Source organism: Pungitius pungitius, chromosome 13, assembly GCF_949316345.1.
Source record: "Pungitius pungitius chromosome 13, fPunPun2.1, whole genome shotgun sequence".
Lineage (NCBI taxonomy): Eukaryota > Metazoa > Chordata > Actinopteri > Perciformes > Gasterosteidae > Pungitius > Pungitius pungitius.
The window spans coordinates 586,501-592,500 of record NC_084912.1 but is presented as its reverse complement, the minus strand read 5'-3'; positions in this window follow the sequence as shown (position 1 = coordinate 592,500).

Below are 6,000 nucleotides of genomic sequence, written 5' to 3'. Positions count from 1 at the left end.
ACCATGAATGTGAGGAACGAAACCTGACATGTTGTAAGAACACAGCTTTATTTTGAAAAGGCAAGTGGAAACTGAACCTTTCCTGTGACCACAGCAGTTTATTTTGAAAGGACCATGAAGAGAAGAGCCACTGGTCAGACGTCGTTATCTGATCGATTCTGACACATAAAAACAAACCGTGGAATAAATAATGTCACTGAGAGTCACTTCCTGTCCTTGAGAGCTGCGTTCTGATTGGTGGAACAAATGAAAGCTTCTTTGTGTTTTATTGTTGTGTTTCTGACATCTTTCACTTCTGCTAAACATCCACAAGCAGCAGCTTTCTGAGCTTCGTAGGAGGGCAGATCGACCCATCAGGATGTAATCACTACTACTGTTGTTGTTGTTGTTGTTGTTGTTGTTATGCACACATGTTGTTCTCTCTCACAGTCACACAACTATAGAAGGACACACACATGTAAACACACAGTATGTGGACATTACCACACATGAGTACACACATAATTCTGTTTATATTTACTCATCGCTGACATTTTATGTTTCAACTTCAGATTTCAAAACCAACATTTAATCAGCAGACACATTAAACAACATACATTATGTATTAAAATACACTTATACATTATTATATATATACTATATATATATATATATATATATATATAATACATAATGTATAAGTGAATTTTCTCTAAAGGTTCCTGCTAAGTTTCCAGTGAAACTGAGTGGGTGCCCCCCCCCCCCCCCCCTCCCTCTCCCCCCCCCCCCCTCCCTCACAGTTTCACTTTGACTTTGGATTGATTGAGTTTTGAGAACAAAACAAGTGAAGAAGACACGAATCAAGTGTCAGACGTTGCGGTTGTTTAGTCATTAAAGTATGAAAGGGTGAGATGATTCAATGTGTCACAGATGTGAAGCTCTGTAAATATAATCAATATCTGTTATTATTATTATTAGTGTCAGAATGATTGTACTTTGAAGCAGAAATGAACAGAAACTTTGTTTCTCCCACGTTGTGAATCTTTAGTCATTGTTACACAATCACTGCTTTTTACTTTTAAATAAAAACACACTGATATTGGAGGCCTGCGCTCATCTCCATGGCAACGGAGAGGGAGGTGAAAGAATGAAAAAAAGGTGTGTACACAAGTTTGAGCATTTATTAAAATGTGTTAATCAAACCGATAAAGATAAAAAGTAACTCATCTCTGTGGTGATGTAATATCTTGTTGACAGGATGAACACGACAAGCCTCTGAAAACGCAGTGAGCTCCAGAAACATGACAACATGACAACATGAAAACATGACAACATGAAAACATGAAAACATGACAACATGAAAACATGACAACTAGAGCCGGGACTCGATTAAAAATATTAATCAAATTAATTAGAGGCTTTGTAATGAATTAATCGAAATTAATCGCACATATTATACATACAAATATTTGACCTGAGAACAGTGAGAAGTCATTTTTTTCACATGGATTTTTATTTTTATTCATCCAATTCCAGTGTAGCAATAGCATATTTAGAAATATAGTACTTTCAGAAATTCAGGTAGCCTATAGGTAAGTAGACCTTCTGTAAACTATGTTTTTTTAAGTAGACCAATACTTTCAAGTACATTCAGAACATTGGTTATTTTTTCAGACGTGGTCTTAGTTACCCTGGTCCTTAAACCAGTCATCTGGTGCAGTGTGGGTTGGGTGTGGGTCCTTGTACGTCCACGCTAGCTGCTAGTTGTGTTGCGTTGAGGTGATACTTGAGGCTCGATGTGAATTCCTTGTTGCACAGCTTGCACACAACCACGCTCTTATCGACGCTTCCATCCGTGTGTTTATTATAAGAAGATTTCCCATTCACGGGGCCACCCGACACGGTCTCGTCAGCTTCTTCGTTCATGTTCACTGTGGTTTGTTGTTGTCTGAAGTCATGGACGCTAGTTGGTGCTCCAGTTTAATCGGTCCGCCCGAAACTCATCCAGTGAGAAACGTTCCGCGGTGCAAAAAATAAGTGTAAAAATGCGTAAAAAATGTTTAATGTGTTATTTTTTGTGTAATTAATTATTCTTAATTCACATTGTAATTAATTAATCGTAATTAACGCGCTGTGGTTCAGGGCACAAGTGAGTTCCGGCCCTAATGAAAACATGTCAACATGACAACGTGACAACATGACAACATGAAAACGTGACAACATGAAAACGTGTCAACATGTCAACATGACAACATGAAAACATGACAACGTGAAAACATGAAAACATTAAAACATGACAGCATGTCAACATGACAATATGTCACCATGACAACATGAAAACATGTCACCATGACAACATGAAAACGTGACAACGTGACAACATGAAAACGTGACAATGTGACAACATGAAAACATGACAACGTAAAAACATGAAAACATGTCAACATGAAAACGTGACAATGTGAAAACGCGATGGGGCGATGGTGGTCATGGAGTAGTGTGATGCGCTGGGGGCCGCAAGGTTGGTGGTTCAAATCCCGGCTGCCCCATGTGCCATGTCAAAGTGTCCCTGAGCAAGACACCTGACCCCTAATTGCTCCCCAGGCAAGAATGTAATGCACGGGTTATAATGCAATGTAAGTCGCTTTGGATAAAAGCGTCAGCTAAATAACATGTAATGTAATGAAAACATTACAACATGAAAACATGAAAACACGCAGAGGCTTTAAAACCAAACTGGTTTCAACATAAAAAATGGATTCTGTTTCTTCTCAAAAACAAAAGTGAGTAGAACTTTGTGGTTTCATGCTTCACTATTCAGGGAGATGAGTGACAGGATGAAAGCAGCAGGGTGACCTTTAACGTGTGTGTGTTCCATTTCACACACACACGTTAAAACGTTTACTCTCCTTCACAACAAGAATCAAACTCAAGCTTCAATGATTAGCAGAATAAAAGCAGACTCTATTTCTACCATATGAAGTTATGAATCAGGTTAAAGTGTCATTAAATATGAACAACTACATTCAGAACACGCTTAGAACACAGAACTCAAGTATATTACATAATAAGTGTTTTAATGCAGAATATCACGTATAATAAAACATAAGAGATTTTATGAAACCAGAATTTCTGACCTGATATAATTGTTTTTAGCTGTTATAATACAGAACTTCTGTGTATAACAACTACTATAAGAGATAATGATTAATTAACTTAACAGCCCCTCAAAGCCATGTTTTTATTTTTATTATTATCCTCCATAAAGAGAAACTCTTCACCACAACGATGTGACCAATAATAAATGGTTTGTTTTGACATCACATGTTAAATATCACATAGCGTTTATATTCATGACTCATTTACTATTTTATTTTAAACAATAATTTAGACGCCCACTGATCCGGGATCAGAAACTTAACGCGTGACTCACAACACAAATATGAAACTCATGTGAACAAGAACATGAAACTTACTTCAAAGTAAATGAAATTCATAAAAGCTGAAAAGTGGATTCCACAACTCGTCTCAATCTTAATATATTTATATATTCAACATTCTCATTTAATTCTGCTTCACAAAATAAATCCCTTTTACAGTTTTTACAATTACAAACTGTATTCATTATGTCACTTTTGAAAAAGTAATCTAAATCTTTTTTTATTTTTTATTAGATTAAAATGTGAAGTTTATGACATTTTGATAACTGTTTTATTTAAATCACTTGGGGGGGGGGGTCCTGAGAAATAAAACGTTTTATGATACTTTAATAAGACGTTTCATATCACTTTATTTCATATATTTAATAGATATTAAAAACAGCTTCTGTCCACCTTTCCTTGAGGTTGATAAAAGAATTAAAACAAATCCACACCAGTCAAAATAAGTATACATACATACATATATGTATGTATTATTTAAATAATAACTGCATTTGATCCGCACCTCAAGTCTCATTGAATCAGAATTATAATAATTATCTTAAAAGCCTAATTATGGTATTACAGCAATTAAAGAACAATAAAGAGAAACTCATTTCATGTTTAGATTTAGATTTTTACCTTATGAAGAGATAATGAGTTTCAGCACTTTAAAGGATTCACTGATTAAATAAAGTGTAATTATTCCTATAATCTGGGTGTTGCTGATTATATATATACATACATATATACACATATATATATATGTGTGTATTTATATATATATGTGTATACATATATATGTATACACATATATGTATATATGTATGTATACACATATATACATATATGTATATGTACATATATGTATACACATATATATATATATATATATGTGTATATATATGTGTACATATACCAGATTCAACAATGCACATTTCTGTTTAGTTATTCATGTTTAGTTATTCATTAACACACGTGACCTGCTGTTTATTATAATAATAATAATCCGGCTTCTAATAAATTAATCACTAAAATAAAAGATTAAGAGCATTATCTTCCGTTGATTAACTTCATTTAATCTCAAGTGAAGCTCGGTGAAGGAAGGAGTCTCCCTCTAGTGGAGAGACACCGGAACTACGTCACCAAGCGGCGACGTCACGACTCCCCGGGGGAACTGAGGATAAAACGTCAATTTCACTCTCCTCCCGCCTGATGCATTTCAACGTGAACTTTAACCTGTGAGAGGTGGACTCTGCACCTGCTTCTGTGAGGACTCAACAGGCTCCACAGAAACACTAAAGTGTCCCACAGCTGTCAATCAAACCCTCTGATTTATGTCCAAACTCATCCAACACAATAAAGGAGCTGAAAGGAGCATCTCAATGCTACATCATTAGCACAGCGCTAACTCCCCAATACGAGGGAGGCTTCTGTGAAATGAGTATCAGCTGCATCACATACGAAAGGCCCGGGGGCGAGGGTGGGGTGGGGGGGGGGGAATCTTCTACCCGGCAACAGAGCGCGCTGAGTCATCTCTACAGCAGCAAATCCCACGCCTGCCCACGATGCATTGCTCTCTCTCTCAGCCACAGACGTGATATCAAAACTACCTGCATCCCTTCATCGTGCCCACAGGTGACAAAAAAAACACAAGTTTACCGTAAACAAGCAGGAGGGGGGGCGGGGCGGGGGGGGGGGGGGGGGGGGGGTCTGGAAACTATGTAGACTATCAGCAGGTAGAATAAGCACCATAAGAATATTACATTAAGGTGAAACTCGAATATCGTGCAAAAGATCATTACTTTCAGTAATTCAACTTCAAAGGTGAAACTAATATGTTAGTATTAGTTAGTGCATGTGATTATGGCATTATAATATATATATATATATATATATATATATATAGCTTTTGCACGATATTCTATTTTTTTCGAGTTTCACCTGTATACTCAACATTAAAGTTCAATCTTCAAATGATCAAAGAAATCCTTCACCTCCTACCCACTATTCCTACCCACTATTCCTACCCACTATTCCTACCCACTTTTCCTTGACCTCTGTGCAAAACGTCACAGGGTCAAGTAAAGGTGGTTAGGAGAGTTTATGAGGAGTTAGGAAAGGACAAGGCGGTGTTTAGGGATGGACTCCTCTTCCACTGAGCTGCGTAGTGATGGAGGAGACGCATGTTGGTGACGTCAGCATCTACTTCACTATGTGAGGAACCTTCCTGAGAACATTCAACAATTCTAATCCAGCTGCTAGCGCTGTTAGCGCTGTTAGCACTGCTAGCACTGTTAGCGCTGTTAGCTAGTGTGCGGCGGTGGTCTAACCTCTAGGCAGCGCTGAGGGGACCTCGATGATGCTTTCATCCCAGAACCTGAACCATCTAGCTGGGGATCCATCAGAAAGAGATGCACGGTGACATTATCCCTCCCAGATCAAAGCAGCAGTCCAGAACCAGAACCAGTTTGATCTGAAGTTTGGACTCACCTCCTTGGATCAGACACAGGCCTCCAGCCGCCCCGTCCAGTCCAGACAACAGTCTGTCCTCACGTGTCCTCACATGTCCGACTGTCCGTCCTCACGATTCATGTGGTTC